Source organism: Micromys minutus (assembly GCF_963924665.1).
Source record: "Micromys minutus genome assembly, chromosome: 25".
NCBI classification, from domain to species: domain Eukaryota; kingdom Metazoa; phylum Chordata; class Mammalia; order Rodentia; family Muridae; genus Micromys; species Micromys minutus.
The window spans coordinates 23,200,058-23,222,361 of NC_137960.1; the positions used below are offsets into that span (position 1 = coordinate 23,200,058).

At 51.8% G+C, this 22,304-nt stretch overlaps 1 protein-coding gene across 1 annotated transcript in view; it reads left to right on the forward strand.

Annotated features, from left to right (window-relative positions):
- The first annotated feature begins 2,268 nt into the window (after nt 1-2,268).
- PALD1 (phosphatase domain containing paladin 1) overlaps nt 2,269-22,304 on the forward strand; it is a 58,343-nt gene continuing 38,307 nt past the window's right edge. The window contains exon 1 of the mRNA XM_080937672.1: nt 2,269-2,359. The gene's annotated coding sequence lies outside the window, so the exon portion shown is untranslated. The remainder of the gene's footprint in view (nt 2,360-22,304) is intronic.

Sequence of the window (22,304 nt, forward strand, 5' to 3'; positions counted from 1 at the left end):
AGTACCCTTAACCACTGAGCCATCTCTCCAGCCCTCCCGAGGCCTTTTCATCAAGCTGTGAGGCTGCTGGCTAGACTTAGAAGGCGTGTGATTACAGCTGTTCTTGCTGGCCAACACAGAGGGCTTCTCTGCTGGATTCAACAAGAACAGAGACATGTGTGAATAGAGCATCTTCATTCACTGAAGATGTGCCAGGCATATGCTGGAGACCAAAGACAGGTCACACATGCTCTGACCCTCCAGGCTCTGTCATTAGAGGCACACAGCCAGGGATCCAGTTTCTCCTGGACATTGCGGGTACTGTGCATGTTTGTGTATGTGTGTTTAGTCTGTGTATGCGTGCATTCTATACCATGTGTTTGCACATGCCTGGCTATGGCCCTGTGAACGAACTGTCCTGAAACCTGTCCTCAGGCCTGCAGGGGACCTATCTGGGACTTGATTGGATGGGACACGGAGCTACGACAGAGGAGAGAGGAAGAACACTGTGCCCAAGAATGGAGCCTGACAACATGCCACACACTGTTCTTGGGCCTCAGGTCCCTAGCTCAGTGGCTCCTCGAACATCTCTCCCAAAGATGAAGAACATGAGAGTCGTAACATTTTTCTCAGGGTACAGAGCCCAGCTAATGAACTGCAGGCCAACCTGAGCGAAGGGTGTGGCTGGAGTCAAGATGGGTGTGCTTCTTAAGGGACTCTTTGGGCTTTCTCTTTCTTCCTCACACACCTTGGATGGGCAGAGGGAGTCTGATATAGAATGCAGGGAATCCTTGGGCCTCAGTTTCCCATGCATTAAAACGGGGATATTGAGGGCTGGGGTATGGTAGAGTGCTTGCCTGTGCAGAATACAGGAATGCTTGAGTTCTATACCCAGCAAAGCATAAGCCAGAATGGTGGTCCATGCCTATAATCCCAGCATTCAGGAGGAGGGTCAGAATTTCTAGGTTATTCTTAGCTAAACATTGAATCAATTTGGGGTATATGAGGTCACGTGTGTGTGTGTGTGTGTGTGTGTGTGTGTACAGCGATAAGTATCTTCTCAGGTTTACACAGATGAGACACCACCGCAGACATGCTGGGTATCAGGCCAGACCACCCTTAATGAGTCCTTTTGGGTTGCAAGCCCCTCCCTCTGCACGGTTCAAGTCCTGTGGCTTGACTTTGGCTAAAGGCCAGGCCTGCAACAACTACATCCTGGTCACAACTCCCTTCGGAGTGTGCTAGGGGCCTGTTAGCTCTGACTGGCGGCAAGTCAGGTAGAGGTAGGTAAGGAAATGTAGGGTGAGAGAGGGAAAAGAGAAGAGAAGAGAAGAGAAGAGAGAGACTCCACACAACAAAGAGGGTTTTCTGAGACCCAAGCAGTGAGTGAGCAAGTGAATCTGAGTGACCCAAGGTCAAGGGTCAGGTGGCTCCAGAGCTCACCCGAGCCTCCGGGCCCACCATCATTGGAAGCATTTCGTAGGGGTAGTGGAGCCACACCTTTTCCAAAGACTGGGAGCTGCAGTTTTCCTAAGCCAAATATCAAGTTGACCACCTGCTCTTTAAGGGGATTATCCTTGGACATTCTACCCAGAGAAGCTGACGTTCAAAAGCTCAAGTGGCACAGGAGAAAAGCTGTTTCTGCAGTCCAGATGTTCCGCTGGATCTGGAGAAGCAGAAAGGGGAAGCCCAGGACTACAGACGTACAGTGGCATCTGGAGAAGCAGAAAGGGGAAGCCCAGGACTACAGACGTACAGTGGCCCTGGAGTAGGGGAGGGGGTGTGGCGCCACCAGCCTAAGCGGTTTTTCTCCAGCCAAGGAGGCTGGAAGCCGTTCTTGGGTATCTTCAGAAGTAGCCAAGCAGACCAGGAAAGAGGAACTTGCTTCTCCCGCAGGTTCCCCTACTCCCGAGTTTTCCTCCAAGCGTAGGGCGAGCGGATGGAGGAAGTTGGCTCGGAATCGGGCCCTCTGGGAGCTGTGGCTGAGTTGGGAGGTGGTGGTGGGGGGTTGTGCCTATCGAACCGTGGTGGGGTAAGTGTATCTTTAAGTCCGCGCCCCCTTTCCGTGGGCGGAGGCCGAAGCTGCAGCGGGCGGGACAGGGAAGGGAGCGACTGCGCCCGCCCGGGCGTGGGGTGGGGTGGGGTGGGGTGGGGGGATCCGGATTCGGGGCGGGGCTCTGGGGGTGATCCTGGCTTCGGTGGCCGCGGGCTGGCGGGGACTACACCGCCTGGGCTCGGCGGGAGCTGCCTCCGCCCCCGGATGGGCTGGGAGGGTGGGCGGAGCCATCTGGAGCCCGCGCGGGTCGTGCCCGCAGCCCGCCCCGGCACCGGTAGTCCCCGGCCGCAGAGCGCGACGCTCCCCCGGAGCTGCGGCTGCCAGGTAAGCAAGCGTGGGCCGCGCCGAAGGAGGATCGGGGCCCCTTGGTCTGGGGCGGAGGCGTCTGAGCCACCCAGGCCTGTCCCAGGCGGGCGCCACCACGCTCTCTCAAAGCCAGAGCTGCTCCCGGGTTGTGCGCAGGTCGATCCCGGACTCAGCTCCTCTACTCTGGCATCCCTCGGAGTGGGGGACAAAGTGGACTGGCGACACCCTCTTTTCACTGCCAGGCCCGAGAATCCTCCTGTCCAGCTGAGCTTTTGAAGAAGTTAGGAAACATAGCCCGGTTGCGATCCCAGCATGGGGTCCCCAGACTTCCCCTTGAGGGCCAGGGGCAAGGGAGCAAACTCAGGGGCCTGGCAGGCACAGGCTTTGATTCACCGCCGCTCGGTTTGGTCTGTTGAGGCGGGGTCTCCGTGGTGTGAGCAAGGGTGTGCATGCAGCATGTGCATGTGCGGTGTGTGTGTCCATCTGTCCTCTTACCAAGCTTCAGAGGACCCCCCCCCCCTGAAAAGACATGGACTTATTGGAAAAGGTAGTGTTTGGGAGGCTTCTAGTTTCTTGTAGTGGCCAGGATGCTCTCTTGTTTTGGAAATCAGACTCAACAAAAGCCTGGCCCGGGCAAGCTTGAGGCATCTCTATATGGGCCGGTTCTTGGCTGCCCTCAACCAGCGATAGAGCACCTGTGAGATGTGGGCTCTGGGCCATGCACAGACAGTGTGGGAGTTGGGAGGACTTGGAAATGCTCTGTCCTCATATGGCTCTGCCCTGAAAGGGAAGACAAGAGAAACACTTGGCCAGTTCTCCGATAGAGAGTTTGATACCAGCCCTGGGCTGGTAGCCGGAGACGAAAATGCCAGGAAGCTCCTCATGGGAATTGCAAAACACCGGTGCCACAAGGGTCCTAGCTTGGGGTGTCCTGAGATTTTGCAGATAGATGTGTTTCAGTGTGCTGGGGCAGGCAATCCCACCCTTATTAGCATTACTAATCCGGAACCTCTTTGTACCTCCCGCAGGGGTGGAGAATTGGGGGGGGCAGCAAGTGTTGTAGGGCTGGCAAAGACTTCCTGCTTCTGTGTGTCCACCCCACCCCCATATTTTGTTTGCTTTGCGGGGGTGGGGGGGACATTGTCCAAAGACCCATTCGTTATGTCCAGTCAGATGGAGCACAGGTCTGGGGCTGCTGAGGTTTTTGAGTCAGCCTTCCAGGAGGAAGCCCTAACTTCCTTTTTGAAGAGCCACCATCGTGGGGGCTGGAGGGGAGGGTGGGAGGCATTGGCCAGACGTGGTTTCCTGTGAGGGTAGACAGGCCTGAGGTGGCCCACTTTGCTCCCGTCTCTGGTGTTGGAGTGGACAGGGTGGGGCATGGGGTAACTCTGACCCTACTCTGAGGCTCTATAGTATCTGGGACTCTACTTTGGAGGAGTGTATCTGTGTCCAAGGTTTTGGGCACTGTTCTAGTGGGAGCTACCCAGGCACAGGAGAGGGTACCATGTGGGTTTAACATGGGCTCATATTCAGGTGTATATAGCCCTGTGGGCAGACACAGGGAAGAACTGGACAGGCACAAAATGGGGTGCGCTGGTGCCCCAGGAGCATAGACATGCGAGGGGACAGGTGTTTGTGAACATGGGAAGGAGGCCTAGTGATAGCCACCAGCGTTTATAGACAAGCTTGTGTTCCTGGCATTGCAGTTTGCTTGGGCGGCAGGTGTGTAGATGGGCAGACATGTGGACCCACTGAAAAACAGACATGCATTTAAACTGACACCCCGGTTTCAAGGTTCTCAAGTACTAGATAGACGTGGAGCCAGTTGTGCCCCGCCCTCTGGTGGGTGGGGATGCATACTGAAGCACCTGCTAGTCAAGGCTAGGGCCTGGATAGCTGTAGATGCTAAGACATAGTTCCTGGTGAATGTTGCCGTGGTTACGGCCGCTAAGCCAGACATCGTCTTGTTCAGTATGAAGGGACAGGTATTCAGATGCTGTGTGGTATTGCTTCTTTCCTTCCTCATGTATCCCAGGCTACCTTTGAACTCACTATGTAGCCAAGGATAGCCTTAGACTCCTGATGCTCCTGTCTCTATCTCCTGGGTACTAAGGTTACAAGCATTCTCCACCACACCCAGTTATAGGGTACTGGGGATAGAACCCAGAGCCTCGTGGATGCTGGCAAACACTACCAACTGAGCCCCAGCTCCATTGTAGATGTTGGGGATGATTAGAGGACCCTGAAGAGCTCAGTGTTCTGATTTAGTCTGAAGGCATGCAGCCTCCTGCCCATTAGGTTACAGGGCTGAGTGTTTGCCTGGGGCACCAGCAGAAGCTTCTTCAGCCTTTGATGGCATCCCTTTGTGTCCCCAGGACTTCTATGAACCCTCATACCACTTCGTGCCACTATGCACTGCCTGGCTCTGGGGGTTTTCCTGCTGAACTTCCCTAAAGCCCCTGGCCTTGGGTGGTTGTCTCTATACACCAGCGGGAGATATGTGGAAGTCCGGGATGACAGTTATCTCCCTCTGGCGTGGACAGAGCAGTCTCCCATATTCTGGCTGTGTTCCTGTCTTTTCTGCCCAGCCTGGCACCTTTGGAACCAGCCCTGACCCTGATACAGCTTGACACCAAATGCTCTTGTGACCTTCCACAGTCACCTACAGTGGTAGTTACCCCATTCTTAACCCCAGCTCCCTGGAGGGTTAAGTGGAAGACAGTTCATTAACGACTTTCCTTCAGTCCACAGGGGTGTGCCGAAGTCTCTTCGGCAGCCTGGTGTTTGGCTGAGAGCCTGGGCAAATCAGGACCTGTATACACCGTACACCTCTTTGTTGGGAGTGACAGCCCCCTCTGTCCTCTCTGCCCGTAGCCCCTCCTTGTCCTGGGGTCCTCTGAAAGGGTCAGGAAGTGGCAGGCTGGGCGTGTGGAGGCTTGGGCTTTTTGCCTGCTGGGCCTCTGGGAGGGGAGCCAGTGGTTCGCTAAGAATAGCCCCAAATCATGGCTCTGGCCTCCCGGTGGGCAGCGCTGCCTCTGTCCCTGCCTCTCCCATAGCAAGGCTTTTGGAGACAGGCTCTGCATGTTTCCTGTGGCCAGCATGGCACGGGGATGGGCCTGGGATCGGGGAGCTGAAGGTTCTTGATTGCAGCTGGTTCTGCAGCTTTGCCCGGCCAGGCCTTTGTCTGGTAAAGAAAAAGTCAGTGAGCAACGTCCCTGTCACTTGGAGATCTTCCCCCCACAGTGTGTCCTGACTGTTCCACCCCTGTCCGGCTACCGTGACTTGAAGAGTATAGAACCGTAGCAGACCCTCAGATCTGAATTCTTGTCCTAGCTCTGTCTCCCCCCCTCCCCCCCAGCAGCACACTTAACATCTCTGTGGCTTGTTTTCCTTATGTAACAGTAGGGAGAGGGATTCCCCTGTAAGAGTGTCCAAGAACATAAGGCTGGTGTGTCCGGAGACGGCTGGGGCTTGTCTCGCTCACAGGATGCTCTAGGGAGACAGTGGGTGCTGGAGCCTTAGGTTTACATTTTCCAGCAGAGTGGACTTGTCATCAGAGAATTCAGTGATTTGTACTGTATTAAATGGGGGGACAAGGACCAAATGTCATTTTGCTTTGGGTTCTTCCATGTGGGTTCCATCCAAAGGACAGAGGATCCAGCCGTCGGATATATGGCTCAGCCGGTAAAGTTGCGTCTCATGCAAGCACATCCGTCACTAAAACCCACTGAGGAGCTGTCTGCAGTCTTGTGTAGTGCTGGGGAAATGGAGACAAGAATTCCTGAGGTATCCTGGCCAGCCTGCCCAGCCAAATTGCTGAGAACCAGGAACCAGGTTTAGTGAGACTCGGTCTCCAAACCAACAAACAAACAAACAAAAAAATCATAAAATGGAAAGTAATTCAGGAAGACATCTCACGTCAGTCTCCGGTCTCTATGCCTGGCCACACATGTGTATATATACTCAGGTGCACATACATTGATGAAGTACAGGTATCTATTAGAAGTGGGCTAGACTCTGATCAGATAGGAGGCAAGTAAGGCATACCCATGCATTATACCATACACCGCCATGTGCTGCCGGGGGTTGGAGCTGGAGGACACATTTTCCTGGGTGGTCAGTCTCTTAGGTAGGCTTGGCAAAGGTTAGGTGACTTATCCCAGCATAGGGACTGGTGGGGCAGAGGTGCCGTGGTCCCAGCTGTTTATATGTTTTCTGTGGCGCAGGGGTCCAGTCTGGCCTGGAGCTAAGAGAACTCTGCAATAGGCAGACATGTGGTGTCTGGGCTCACTGTGTGACATGGTGTTCCGACAGGCTCTGGCCTTTGGGAACTGGGTAGGGCCACTGGAGAGACTCTGGGCTCCCAGCAGTTCCCAGAGAAGAGAGGACTTAGAAATAGATGACTGTGACTCTTGGAGAAATGGGTCTCCAGAGGCAGGATGGTGAGTGTCCTGAAGTGGCCTGAACTCATCATCTACTCACCCCACCCCCCACCTGCCTCCTGCTTCCCTTCCCCAAGTAGAGGACAGGGACACGGGGGGAGGGGGGGAGGTATTTTGGAAGATTCTCTTTGGAAAGCGCAGAGGGGAATTTTCTCTATTTTTCCTTTTCCTGGACTTAGAACACGCCCCCCCCCCCAACCTAGTTAACTCTTTTCTTGCTGGTCACTAAGTAGCTCTTGAATTAACATTAATAGCAGAAGAGCCCTCCATCTTTGGACCCTCCTGCTTCCTTCCGTCCCAGGGTTGGTCTCCCAGCAGTGCCTCACGCTGGTGGTAGGACCTGGAAGACCTTCTAGCCAGCCACAGTCGGCTGTGTGGGTTAGCCTTGCTTGCTCTGGCTTCCAGGTCTGGGCCTGTCCTTGTGGCCATGGTGCCCATGGGGGCAGGAGTGGGGGCTCCTGGACTTTTGGAGCTTCCTGTGTGTGTGGCTCAGCCTGATCCCCCCCATGGCTTGTCAGTAAGCTCAAGGTTTTATGGCAAAGGGCCATCTTGGGACATGAGTTACTGGGCTATAGAGAAGTGTAAATGTCAGGCCTTGTCTCTGTGGGCTACACACACACACACACACACACACACACACACACACACACACACACACATGTCCCTGTACTGGAGCATGAATAAGGAGTTCAGAAAATAACTTCAGATGCCTTTCCTTGGGTGTTCATCCTCAGGCTACACCCACCTTGGCATTTTTGTTGCTTGTTTGTCTTTTGAGACAGTGTTTCTCAGTGTAAGCAGCTGTGGCTGTCCAGGGCTCCCTTTGTAGACCACACTGGCCTCGAACTCACAGAGATCCGTCTGCTGCACACGCGCGCTCTCTCTCTCTCTCTCTAGTGCTGGGATTAAAGGCATGCACAACCACACACCAGGCTTCACTTACCTTATTTTTCAGACTGGCCCGGAGTTTCCCAAGGCAGCTAGGCTGACTGGTCAGTAAGCCCCTGGAATCTGGCTCTTCGGCCTAGGGGTAACACCACACACCACCAAGCTCAGTTTTTTTTTTTTTTTTTTTTTTTTTTTAAACCTGGCTTCTGAGGATCCAACTCAGTTCCTGTGCTTGTAGGGCAACTGCGGAGAAGAGCTCTCTCTCTGGTCTTGCCTTTTGTGTTTATATCTGCATTCCCCACCCCTGAGAATGTGGGCTCTTTCATCACGTTGTGTGTGTGTGTTTGTGTGTGAGATCAGAGGAAAGCCTTGGTGTTGGTCTTTGGATTCTGCTTTGTTTGAGGCAGGTTCTCTGTTGACTAGCAGGCGCCCTCACAGGAACAGGACTAGGATTACAGATTTGCATTAACGTGTCTGGCTTTTACATGGTTCTGGGGATTCGAACTCAGGCCCTCATGCTTATGAGTCAACCACTTTACCAGCTGAGCTATCCCTCTAGCCTCCTTTATTTTATTTTATTTTGTTTGTTTGTGTTTTTGAGGCAAAATCTCACTCATTAGCCCAGGCTAGCTTGGAATTCAATAGCTGCCCAGACTGCCTGGGCAGTCCTTGTGCCTCAATCCTCCAAGTCCTGGGATTATAGGCATTTGCTACTATGCCAGCCAAGTGTGTGTGTGCGTGTGTGTGTGTGTGTGTGTGTGTGTGTGAGATAATTAAGATGGCACATAGGAGGGGGCTGGAGAGATGGCTCAGTGGTTAAGAACACTGACTGCTTTTCCAGAGGTCCTGAGTTCAATTCCCAGCAACCACATGGTGGTTCACAACCATCTGTGATGATATCACTTTATGTGTCAGTAAACACATTTTGTGTGTGTGTGTGTGTGTGTGTGTGTGTGATAGTTGAGATAGCACAGTGGGGTGACAGTGCTTGCTCCAAGCCTGACCAAGCATTAGAATATTAGAATATGGCCTGTAAACACTGCTTGGTTGTGAACACTGCTTCTTGCCCTGTTTCTTATCTCTGTGAAGTATTACTAGAAGGAACCCGGCCGTGCAGAGGGCAGTTGGTTGGGTATGGGGAAGGGCCTTGGGGTCTTCGAGGAGGAGGAGCAGGTGCGGAGATTTTCTGGAAGCCCCAGAAACGACTTGCTTAGCCAGCTCTTCTAGGGGTGCTTTGGTTGGGGCATCCGCAGGGCAGGAATGCTCTCTGGCATGTGTGTGGGTGGGGGGCTGGGTCTGCCTGCACCTCTGTAGGGAGGGCTGTCACTACCAAATATCTGACAGTCAGCCCTGGGCACTCTAGCTCAGGGGCCTCTTTCTCGGTGACAATGTCCTAGTTAGGAAACACAGCCCTTGCCCTTCTGACCGCGCATGCTTCTCCGAATTGATTAATTTAGTTTATGGTCTTAATGCTATTGTGTGAAGTATTTTTCAGGCAGATTGGGGGTTAGAATGATTTTCCAGGTGCAGCCATCTACCTTACTCAGATGGGTTCACTTGTAATCTAGGGACACCAAATGGGGATGGGACAGAGCTGTCACTGAGGAATCCCACAGCCTGGACCTGGTTAACCTACAACCCCTCTTCCCCTTTCTTTTTTCCCTCTTTCCTTCTCTCTTGTCTGTCCATATCCATCCATCCATCTCTCCATCCCTTCCCTCCTCCCTTCCTCCCTTCCTCTCTTCCTCTCTTTCTTCTTCCTTTCTCTCTCTCTCTCCCTCCCTCCCTCTCTCTCTCTCTCTCTCTGCCTCTCTCTCTCTCTTTCCATAAAGTCCTGCTATATAACTCAGGCTGGCCAGGAACTTTTGTGTAGCTCAGGCTGGCCCAGAACTTACCGTGACCCTCCTGCCTCAGCGCTGAGATTTTAGGCATGTGCTGCCACACCAGGCTTGAGATTGATTCACTTATCTCAGTGCAGCCATCGGAGGCCCTCCGTTCAGCAGCTTCTGTTTAATAGTCCCAGATGGCGCACCTGTCACCGGGGTCTAATTATATATCATTTTCACGAAACCCCCAAAGACACCCTGTGTAATAGTGTCTACACCCCGGTCTCTGAGTCCACTCTCTGTCCTTATAGATTTTCTGATCGTGGACACTTCATATAACGGCCGTCATGCCGTATGTGTATTTTTGAAGATTGATGCCCTCCCCCCCCCCCCACAGAGTCTGATGTATATCAGGCTGGCTTTGGCTTAGTGTGTAGCAGAGGGTGACCTTGAACTCCTTATTCTCCAGCCTCCACCTTTCAGGTGCCAGAATTACAGGCATGGACCATCTTGTCTAGTTTATGCTGCCCTGGAGATCCAACCCGGGGCTGGGGCTTCATGCCTGCAAAGTAAACATTCTACACAGCAGCCCAGCCCCGGATTCCCTTTCAAACAGATTCAAAGAGAAAGAAAAGCACTCTCTGGCTCTCGTTACACATATTAGAGTGTCGTTTACCTGTGCATACCATACCTTAACGCTTGGGAATTCAGGCTTTACTTAACCAGGAAGCGAACATTAAGAGGTGCTAGAGCACTTGCCTTGCATGCACAAAGCCTTGGGTTCCATCCCTAGCACTATCAAATAGCAAGCACCTAAGAAGGTAGGAACAAAGAACACTAGAAAGCCAGCCATGGGCAGTGAGCCCTGCTGCTGTGGGGAAGTAGGGTCAGTCCCAGAGGTTGCCAGAGCTGGGTGATGGCAGAGCCCTGGGGTCCTGGCCTCTCCTGCCACACTGCTTCTACCTCCACCATGGGCAGACTGTGTATCTCAGCAGCTTGGGGCTGGGCGTATGGGTCGGGGTAACCAGACCTCCCAGTTAGCCCAGTTGCCCATGAGTGACTTTGCATGCCTGTCTCAATAGGTCACCCTTGACTCCTGGCCGGCTGTTTTGTTGGCTTGCCGATAAGGGCAGAATAAAGGCACTATTGAAGTTGTCTGTAGTTGGTTCTTCAGCCCACTCCTGTGGGAGTCAGCACTTGGCACAGCATCGATGGGCTTAGCCCAGGACACACAGATGTTCTCCGCTCCGCCGTGGTCCAGCCTGTTTGGAAATGTGACCTTCTCAGTTAGGCACGGCCACGCTCCTGTGGGAGTGAAGTGGCTTAGTTCTCCCTCCCCGCTTCATGTTCTGACTGGAGCCACAGCCATTCTGTGTGCTGCGTAAGGCTGTGGCTTTCCTGGGAAAAGGATTAGATTGTGAACACGGGAACAAACCCCAGCCCAGGCTGCACATCAGTGCGATGTGGTCCTTATAATTAAGGTGTTCAGGTTTTTGTTTGTTTCTTTGCTTGTTTTTGTTTTTGTTTTTAAATGTTTATGAGGGTTTACCTGTGTGTGTGTCTGTGCACCATGTGCGTTTCTGGAGCTCATCCAGGTCAGAAAGGTTGGAACTGTAGCTACAGAAGGTTATGAGCTGCCGCGTGGTTGCTGGAAAGCAAACCCGAGTCCTCTGTAAGAGTAGCCACACACTGCGCTCCTGTCTTCGTGGGTGGACGGGTGCTGTGTGCCTGACCTGTGGATGTTCGGATAAAGGTAATCTTGTTCTCCTGAGGACTAGGAGTGCTCACCTCTCCAGGAGAGATGCCCAGGGGTGAGTGGCTGGCTAATAGGCTGAAAGCCCTTGTTTTTTTTTTTTTTTTTTAAGAAGGAATCTGAGGAGCTGACCAGAGGGCCTACAACAGGAAGTGAAGTGTCACTCAGTCTGTCCAGACTCCCTAGTTTTCCCCCACCCCCTACCGTGGCTGCAACTTCCAGGTCAGGCTGGAGTGGGGGAGGGGAGCTGTGCCTCTAGGCCTTGTAGTAAATAGCCTGTCCCTCAGAAGTGGTCTCCACCTTCCTCCTCCTCCTCTCTCTCCCCATCCCTGGTCCTAGCAGTGGTCAGGCTTCAGTTTGACCTCGGCTCTCTCTGTGTCTGTCTGTCTGCCTGCCTGTCTTTCAACAAGCCCTCGCGTACCTCAGACTCACAATGTAGCAGAGGTTGGCCTTGGATACTTGATCCTCCTCCTGTCTCTAGCTGCCCAGGTCTGGATTACGTGGACCACACCACACACAGTGTTAGGTGGAGGTAAGGAAGGTTTTGTGCAGGCTAGGCAAACACTCTGTGAGCTGCCCCATATCCCATGATGGGACAACCTCATCTTCTTAACCAGAAACTGCCGATTAGACACTATCTCTTCAGTCCCTGGAAGCCACCGTCTAGCTTCCTGGCTCTGTGATGAACTTCTATTGGGATGACAAGACGTCACGGGTGCCCCCTCCTCGTGTGTTTCTGGCTTATTCAAAACACCACAGTGCCCAGGGTTCCTCCATGTGACAGCTCCTGCAGAATTTCCTTCCTTTCTGGGCCATGATTGTTCTCCTTGTTTAATTTGTGAGAGAGTCTTGTAATGTAGCCCAGGCTGGCCTTGAACTAAGGCTCCTCCAGCCTCTGCTCCCATGGAACTATTACAGTGTTATTCTTTTAATTCTTTTAAAAATCATTTTTATGTGTATAGGTGCTCTGTGTGTGCCCGGTGCACACAGCGTTCAGAAGAGGGCATCAGGTTCCTTGGAGCTGGAGTTACAGATGGCTGTGAGTCATTGCTCGGAATCAAACCTGGGTCCTCTGGAAGAGGATCTTACCTGCTGAGCCATTTCTCCAGTCTACGCTTCACATTTGAGAGTTGAGTGAGGAGCCAGTACCCGGGGAAGAGGGTGACAGCTGCTGTTCCTTATCAGGTGCCACCTCTTTTCTGCGTGCACGCTCCTGTTGATGTCACACTGCCGAGCAAGGTTGGATGCCAGGGCTAACAGACCACGTATCCTAGGCTCTGTGTTACCCCAAAACAAGCTTTTAGGTTCCTGCCTGGAGTCCTTTTTATCACTTCTGCCATCTGTACACGGAGCCTCTGGGGAGCCAGGCCTGTCTTTCCAGGCCAAGGAGCCCCTACTCAGTGTAGCTGCTGTGGAAATTTCTCTCTTCCATGCAGAAGCCTCAGAGCCAGGCAGGGCCTGCAGGCAGATGGCCCTGAGCCCCCAGCTCCAGGCTAGCAGGGAAGCCCAGCCCAGAATGGCTGTAATGCAGGATGTCCCTCTTGGCAGGACTTTCCCTGAACAAACAGTGCCAAGAGCTTCAGGATGGTGAAGACAGATAAACAGGAAGAGGAGAAGAAACCAAATCGCCGTCTTCCCAAGCTGCCTGGCGCCCCTCCCTGCTGCTCTCTTGGCCCAGGGTTAGGAAGGGTCTTAGGGCCATGGTTTGTCATGATGAGTGGGGTGAGCCTGGCATTAGGTGCCACTCCAGGTTGAATTCGGTGCCCGTATGCTTTGCCAAGCGTCTGCATCTGGTGGCCTGTGGGGTATAGGGAACAGGAGCACAGCGGCAGGTGTGAGTAGTGTGAAGTGCTGTCTGGGCATGTGGGTGGGTCCGGCTGGGGTCATCTCAGCTTGATGGGGCATCCTTGTTATTTAAATTTCTGTTATTTACTTTATGTGCCCGTATTAGTCAGGGTTCTCTGGAGGAAGAGAACTAGAAGACTGTCTCTATCTCTATGTAAGGGGCATTTATTGGAGTTGCTTACGGGCTGTGGTCTGGCTAGTCACTGACCAGAGGCCCAAAACTCCAACAGTTGTTCAGTCCCCGAGGTTGGATGTCTCAGCCGAGTATCAGTATACCTTGGCACGAGCTTGCTGGCAAGAGTGAGGGGAAGCAGGCAAAATGCCCACATTTCCTTCAGCGTGTCCTCTGTGTTGTATGCAGGCTGTCACAGACTCGGTGGCCCAGATACGGGGGGGGGGGTCTTCTGGCCTCAAATGATCCAGTCACGAGAAACCCTCAGAGGTGTGCCTGGCCGCTGGGGTCTTAACTAATAACAGGTGTAGTCAAGTTAACAACCACAGATAACCATCGCTGTGTTTGTATGCTTTGCCTGAATATGTGTCTGTTTACTGATGCTGGGGATGGGGGCAGGGGACCCTGGGAGGACAGAAGAGAGTTTGAGATCCCCTGGGACTGGAGTTACAGACTTGAGCTGTCACATAGGTGCTGGGAATGGAATCCTGGTCCCCTAGAAGAGCAGCCAGTGCTCTCAGCCTGGGAGCAATCTCTCCAGCCCCAGGTTGCATTACTTTTGTCTAAGAGACTTTGGCCCAGAAGGACAGAGTGCGTCAGTCCAGGATGCTAAGTGCTGGAACTGATGCTGGAGTCCAGGGGCCAGATCTAACCTGGGCTGCTGTTGCTATGGGGATTTCTTTCTCTTCTCTTAGAACTGATGGGGTGGTATCATGAAGGGGTCAAGCCTCAGGCTCCTCGTTCCAGAGGGAAATTTCCAATCCTTGTGAGGGTGCCTTTCCGTATGCTTCCTTCGCTGTGTCGATACATGAAGCTGACGTAGGCTGTGGTCACGCATCCTTGCTGATGCTGAGCCTGGGCAGCACACCTCACCTACAGAGTGACACCTGACATCTTGGTACAGAGCCCAAGGTACTTAGGGTCCCCCATCCCACCCTCTGTTTTAGTCCTAGTTACCATGTGATTCCTAGGAGACTCTGGACAATGCTGAACGTGCGTGTGCGTGTGCGTGTGCGTGCGTGTGTGTGTGTGTGTGTGTGTGTGTGTGTGTGTGTTCGTTCCCTCTGGAAACAATACCATTATTTTTCTTTTCAGGCTTAGTTCCCTTGCCTTCTTCAGGAGCCTTCTGTGATGGGCAGTTAGCATCTCCTGCAGCTCAGGGTAGTGGAAAACATGCTGGAGTCTCTGGCCTTTCTGAGCCTCAGTTTCCTCATCTGTGAATTGGGATGACTAGGTGTATGGGAGAGGAGAAACCCTGAATTTTCTTCCCACAGCTTGTGGGGAGCTGGCTGGGACTTGGAGAAACACGGCCTTTTCAGGGTTAAGTCCCTGTACCGTACCAGAGGCGGAAGCAAAGAGGACAGAGTGTGAAATGAAATCACTTCCCTGCCCAGGGGGCTGCCCAGTGCCTGGCCTTTTGCAGTAAATCCTATTTCCTCCTCTGCTTCCATGTGTCCACACACTCCCAGCTCCCATGACCCCATGGGTCACTAGCAGGTGGGGGCTCCTGATGGAATGCTGGCCCGTCTTTCATCCGGCGAGTTCACTTCCTGTCTGAATAAGCCATCCACCTTTCCTGCCTGGAATTCCATCAGTGGGGTCCAAGAAGCTGTGTGACTGTGGTCCAGGCCAGTGACAGGCCAGTGCCTGTGTGACAGGCCAGTGCGTGAGGTAAAGCAGCATCATGGCTGGTCTTGTGTCCAGCTTCTTCTGGGGAGCCTGGGGGCTGCCTTTGTGGAGGAGAGTGCTGACCTAGACAGGGCAGCACAGAATGACCCCATTTAACCCTCATTACCCTGCAGGAAATGGGGTGCAGAGAAGCCAGGACATGGCCAGACCTCTGGAGCAGGACAGTGCTGGCAGGGAACCCAAATCTTACTGACTTTCAAGGCCCTGGTTTTTCCTACAGGAAGGTGTTTATGAGTCTGTCCACGGGATTCAAGGGCGGACCCTCTTCTGGGGGAGGTACCAGCATGTCCTTGGCTATAAAGTTGATATCGAATCGTGGCTGCTTGTCCCAGGGGCCTTACTGTGTATGGGGTATGTCTGTGGTAGGAGAAATGGAGAAAATAAGGAAAAAACAAAACAAAACAAAACAAACAAACAAACAAACAAAAAACAGAGCAGACTTTACCTTTGAATACATGATACCAAGGGTTCTTTCTTAAGCACCACAAAACCAAACAAAACCAATTCGACCAATCAAACAACCCTCAAAAAAAAAAAAAAAAAAAAAATCAGAGATGATAAAAAGTATTTGGAAAGATGAGAAAACCACCTGTGTATCCCACCCCCAGATAACACACTTACCAAGAGCATTTGCAAACTGTTTCCTTGCAGACCTGTGTTGTGTGTGTGTTCAGTTGGAGTGACATTGTTTCAGTTGTCCAAGGCCCTTTTATGTCTGGCCCAGAGGAAGCTGGATGGGTGTCCATTTCTGGCTTTGCATTCAGTGGGCTATGATCTGCTGTTTGGTTCAGGTGCATGGAGAAGGACTCTCAATTCCTGGCTGGAATGAGATGTTTTAGTCACCTGGGGACACTTTTCTTTGATACTAGGATATCACCAGCAATAGATTCTATTTATTTTATTTTAGGTCGGGTCTCGCTAGGTAGCGTTGGTTGCCTGGAACTTGACAGGTAGACCAGCCTGCATCTGCTGGGAGTCACAAGCAAGCTATAGCGTGGGCACAGAGGTTAGAGGGTGACTTTCTGGACTTGGTTCTTTCTATACCTTCTGGGTCCTGGGAACTGAACTTAGGTTGTCTGGCTTGGTGTGAGGTGCCTTTACCCAATGAGACATTTTGGCCCAGGAGCAGATTAGTAGAAATGAGCAGAGAATTTGGAAACGTTAGTGATCTTTCTCTGTTACATTTTAAATGGCTTTTCTTTGACTTTGTAACCTCACCTGCAGGCAATTGGCGAAATCCTGGCTTACTAGGCAAGAAGACCCACCCCCAGACAGGGTTTCTCTATGGCTTCAAACTCAAGAGCTACCTCATGAGTGCCTGGATTAAAGGTGTACGTACAGTACCACGTCTGGCAGATCTTGTAGCCCAGACTGGCCTTGAATTCCCTGTGTAGCCTAGGACGGCATTGAACTTCTGATCCTCCTGGTGCCACAGTGCAAGGTGCAGATTTGTAAGTCGTATCACCATACACGGTTTTTGTGGCACTGGGGATTGGATTAAGGACCTTGTGCCTGCTAGGCAAGCATTCTACTGACTGAGCCAGATCCCAAGCCTGTGCATTACAGTTAACTATTCCAGTGATCATCTAAGTAATCTTTATGCCTTGAGATTTTGGACTCAAAAAGCCAGTTTGACTCTGGCTCGTAACCAGCTCTGGTACAGCGTTCCTCCAGGCCCCTCTCACACTGGGGTGGGCAACTGAACTTGGTTGGCACACAGATCCTGAAAAGCTACAGTTCTGGGTGACTTTCACTGCCTCACTGAGGACACTCTTAGGTGACAGGGGTATGTTTTGTCACAGTGAGCTCATGTCTATGAGGAACACAGGCTAGACCATATGGGACGCTGCCTTACTACCTGCCATGGCTGTGACGTTTTCCCCCACTGTGGTCTTTGTACCGCAAAATACCATTCCGTCAAGGAAAGCAGCTTGCCTCCTACCAACCCAGCTAGAGCACATTATACTGTCTGGTGTTAAAATTTTGTTTGGTTACTTGGGATGATGCAGAAAATGTAATCCCAGCATGGAGGAGCTGGAGGCAGGAAGACTGGGAGGTTAAGGCCATCTTTGGGTACATAGTGAGTTCAAGGACAACCTGTGCTACACAGAACAGAACAACCACAAAGAAAACTAAAACAAAACCAGGGGCTGGAGAGATGGCTCAGTGGTTAGAGCACTATCCGCTTTTCCAGAGGTCCTGAGTTCAATTCCCAGCAACCACATGGTGGCTCACATCCATCTGTAATGGGATCTGATGCCTGGCGTGCAAGTGTACATGCTGATAAAGAGTCTCTGGGAAAAAAGTTTGGAATTGAGGAAAATACCCGGTGTCTGTCTGTCTGTATGCACATAAACTTGTAGACACACCATGCAATAGACACTTGCAAACAAAACACCTCTCCCACCCCATACAGCAAGACAAGAACTGAAAGATTTGCTTGAACTTTTGAATCCTGCTCAGAGCCTTCTACGTCTCTGGTGGGTATAGATGGGGTTGTGCATGTAGGGTTTGGAGCTTGGCCATTTTTCAGGCCTCTCAGAGAGAGAGGAGAGGAGGGCATGACTCAGGAGAAGAAGCCCTAGGGTCTCAGGAAAGATGCTGAGACCCACCCGTGGGTGGAGTGTAGTCTCAGACGGAACACCTACCTCTCTCTGTCTAGTCTCTGGCCTCTGTGATCCGTCCTCACGATCCATCCTTTGCTGTGTAGGATCCAGGGCCGAGCACAGCTCTGTCATTTCAGTGGATAGTACACCTAGTGAGCCTCACAGTATAGGGACTGTGTTTTCCATCCCAGGCTAAAGTCTTCTTGTTGTCCTGGTAATTCTGAGTCCAACCTGTTCTATACAAATTTTTTCCAGCATTGTTCATTCAAGTGACCCCTTTGTGCCAAGCTTTGGCCTGTGCCTGGGATGTACCTGGAGGCTAACTAGCTCCAGTCTCTGCCTACAGAGATTTGGGGGACTTTCTGGGGGAGGGATTCCCTTGGTCTGGAAGGGGGAGGAGGGGGAAGGGCTGAGCAGGAAGCTGTGGAATGAGAGAAAGTAAGATCTAGAGGGAGGCAGGCTGGCGAGAGGCCCCATGCCTTCCAGACTGGCTAGGCCTACCAGCGGAGAGGCTGCCCACCAGTGACTAGGATTTCCAAGACTCCATTCCAGCCTTGTAGTGAGATACTCTGTATTTCTGTTATTGATGATCCACAAAGGCCCGTTGATGTCGCTGTTCCTGGGACAGTGAAGGGTGCAGTGCATTGTGGGTTCTGGGAGTCATACTCTGGAGGAGGCAGCTGGGCCGGCTCAGGAAAGTTCTTCCTTGAGTCTCCTCCAAGTCCTTTTGATGGGGATCTCTTCTTACAACTTGCCAGAAGCATGTGTGTTCCATATCAGGGCCATCTCTGGTTCTAGGCAAGCAAGCAGATAACCAGAGAGGTGCAGGGGACAGGTCGGTAGAGACTCTTGGTCCCATTTCAATGCCCACTGTGAATTCGGGCAGGTCTCTGGCCACCACCAGGCCTCAGTTTCCTCTTCTGTAACAGAACAGAATAGAGTCTCTAAAGCCCCTTAGGCCTCAATTCTAAAGTACATGTTGGTGTATGGGATGGGGGTGGGGTCTAACTCTACTGGGGAGGGGTCAACACATGTGTGTTTGTGCCTGTGTTAGGAGTTGAGGGGCAAGACCTGTAAAGGAAGGGTTCAGTCTAAGCCCCTGCTCTAGGTATAGACATGAGAGAGTGTGTGTACATGTGTGAGCTTGTGTACACACACGTGTATGTGCACACTTGTGAGTATGTGTACATGTGTATGTGTATACACATGTGAGTATGTATATACATGTATGAGTACGTGCATTTACAGATATGTGTGGACTAGAATCAACATTTTGTGTGTGTGTGTGTGTGTGTGTGTGTGTATGTGTGAGAGAGAGAGAGAGAGAGAGAGAGACAGACACACAGACAGACAGATTGAGATTGAACTATCTTGACACTCCCTCCTCAGCCTGAAAGTTTTCAGAACTCTACTGCAGCCCTTTGGTCCCCCAGGCAGGGGAACCCTGGAGTGTGGTGACTTCCCTGTATTTGTTCTGAAGCTGGGGCAGATGTTTCCTGCAGCTGGTCACTCACTCAGCCACTGTCCTCAAGATGGATCAGCCTATTTTTAGCTCTATTGTTAATGCCTGGGCATCTGCTTCCAGGAGCATGTGGGAGGCTGTGGCCCTGGGAAGGACACTCCCCCTGCCCATCTTGCTCTCTGCCTCCTGGCAGTCTGAATTTTAGGCTTCTCTGTGTCCTGTGAGAAGCTAAGTGGCTTTTCAGAAGGGGAACTCTGCACCTCTGAATGGGAAAATAACCCTCTTCCTCATAAGAGCTCTGGAGGGGCAAGAAATGTGAAATTCACTAGTAAGAGATGATTTGAAACTACATGTATCAGGGGTTCAAATCTGTGGGCTTCTGTACTTATAAACAACACACTGACTGAGTGGGGGTTGGGTTGGGGGCTTGTTGTAGGTACTGGAGTGTGGGCTGAGAGTGGCAAAGCTTTGCTGGTGGTTATGGGTGAGTGGGGTGGAGGGGGTGAGGTTAGGTATAAAACCCAAGAAGATCACGACACAGAAGCAAGGAAGAGCCTGTGTCCTCTGTGAATATGATCTGTCTTAGTTAGGGTTTTACTGCTGTGAACAGACACCATGACCAAGGCAACTCTCAGAAGTTTAACAACATTTAACTGGGGCTGGCTTACAGGTTCAGAGGTTCAGTCCATAATCATCAAGGCGGGAACATGGCAGCATCCAGGCAGGCATGGTGCAGGAGGAGCTGAGAGTTCTACGTCTTCATCTTTATCTAAAGGCTGCTGGGAGAAGACTGGCTCCCAGGCAGCTAGGATGAGGGTCTTAAAGCCTACACCTACAGGGCCACATCTTCTCAACATGGCCACACCCACTCTAGCAGGTCCACACCCACTTCAGCAGGGCCACATCCATTTCAACAGGGCCACACCTCCTAATGGTTCCCTTTGTAGAAGCCAACCTTATGTCCCAGTATCACACAATACATGTCTGTATGGTCTCACAATTATAAGCTTTAGCTTGGACACCCCTTTGCAGCTCCTGACAAAGCCAAAAAGGTTGGCCATCATGCTAGTCTCTTCCTGGGAGGGTCTCTGGAACAGGTCTGTGGATGGAGGCTCTGCAGTTCCGCCCTGAGTCAGAAACTGGCTCAATGGCTCTACATATGTTAGGATGAGCACTGCACTGTCAAGAAGTGTTGATCCTGCCTGAATGATTCAGCTGCCAGATGATTGACAGCCACCTATCTGGTCCCTCCCCTCACCATCCAGATGATTGACAGCCACCCATCTGGTCCATCTTCTCACCATCCACATAGAAACAAAGATGGCCACAGAGGAGGTCAGGCTGATCCTAGGCCTGACAAGAGGTCAGGGCTGAGGAACCAACAAGATGGCTTAGTGGATAAAGACAGCTTCTGGTAAGGATGCCAGGACCCACTAGTGGAAGGAGAGAGCCAGCCCACACAAACTGTCTTCTAATCTCCACATGAACCAAGGCAGGAAAGCCCCACTCCGCACTCCCACACACACACAAAATTTGGCAAATTTTAAAGAAGTTTGGTTGGATGTGATGACATGCTTCTGATTCCAAGTAGAGGTGGTCACAGAGCTCTGAGTTCAAGGACAGCCTACACAGAAATTTACAGAGGAGCCAGGTGGCGGTAGCACACACCTTTAGTCCCAGCAAAGGGGAGGCAGAGGCAGGTGGAATTCCAGGACAGCCTGGTCTACAGAACAAGTTCCAGGACAGTCAGGGATACATAGTGGGACCCTGTCTGAATTCAGTCAATAGTTAAAAAATAAGGGCTGGAGAGATGGCTCAGTGGTTTAGAGCACTGACTGTCCAGAGGTCCTGAGTTCAAGTCCCAGCAACTACATGGTGGATCACAACCATGTGGGATCTGATGCCCTCTTCTGGTGTATCTGACAGCTACAGTGTACTTATATAAATAAAATGAATCTTTAAAAAAATTAAAAGAAGTAAAGGTTGAGAAAGAAAGCTCAGTTGAGTGTGGTTTTGCCTAAAATCTTAGACATTAGGGGTAGGGTAAGTTTGTGTGTGTGTTATTTTGTTATTATTTTCTTTTTGAGAAAAGGTCTTATGTAGCCCAGGCTAGCTTTGAACTTGCTATGTAGTGAAAATCACCCTGAACTCCTCATGTTCCTCTTAAATGTTGGGGTTCCAGATGTGCACCACTGCTCTGAGTGGTGCTGAGGATGGAACCTAGGGCCGTGGTGTGCTAGGTGAACGCTGCTCACTGGCCACTTCCCTCAGTGCTAGTTCAGGGGTTTAGGTTAGAGGCCACGTGGCTGGGGTCCCTGCTAGGATCACAAGTGGAGCTTGAGCACTTGTGAACCTTGCTGCTGGCCTTCTGAGGCCCAGGTTAGCCCTCAGGAAAGTGAGCAGATGGAGCCATCGTGGGTCCCCACGACAATCTAGGTTTCTACTGACTGTCAAGAGTGTAGACGGTCTTCTTTGCCCTGCTTGCTGAGGTCTCCAACATGTTCATTCAGGACTCGTAGGGCTGCAGAGGACAGAAGCCAAGAAGCTGCTTCTCTGAAGTTGCTGGCTCTTCTGGGAAACCAGCTCTGTCTGGAGCTGACCAGCTTGCGTTGGTCTCTCTCCCTGATGACCGCTTCTCCCCTTGTGGGGACTCTGATGGCTCATAAGGGGCCCCGAAGGGACAGAGCTCACTCTCTGAGCGCCTCTGACTTTGGGAGTTATCAGAGGTCAGGTTCTGCAGCCGGGGAAGTGATACCTGGTTCAGAACTTCCTGGACCCTGGAGGCAGGGGTGGATCTAATCGCAAGTTCTTGTCTGTCTCTTCTGTTGCCCCCAAGACCCTGGTGTGGGACGGGTCATGTGTTTTGTGATCACCTGCTGCTGTGACACCCTCCACCTCATATCTTGAGAACAGACTCGGTCTACAGAGCAGCCTGTCCACCAACAGGGAAGGTTGACGTCATCTTGCAAGAGAGGAAAACTTTTCATTCCTGTGACCATCTGGTTTTCGGTCACCGAGGGTCCAGCCTAAAAATAACAGGGCGCGTTAGTCAGGATTAGATTCGTCTGTAAGTCATAGGAAGAGGCGAATAACAGGAGTTTACACAAGATGGAAGTTTATTTCTCTACCCTTATCCAAGCTCAGGGCTTTGTAGCTAGGGCCTGCCGTGCTGGCGCTGTTCCATGGTTTCCCTCAGGAACTTGGACGGCCACTGTTCCTAGGTTGTGGCTTCACCCAATATGACTGCAAAACACTCTCATATCTGTGTCCCAGGCCACAG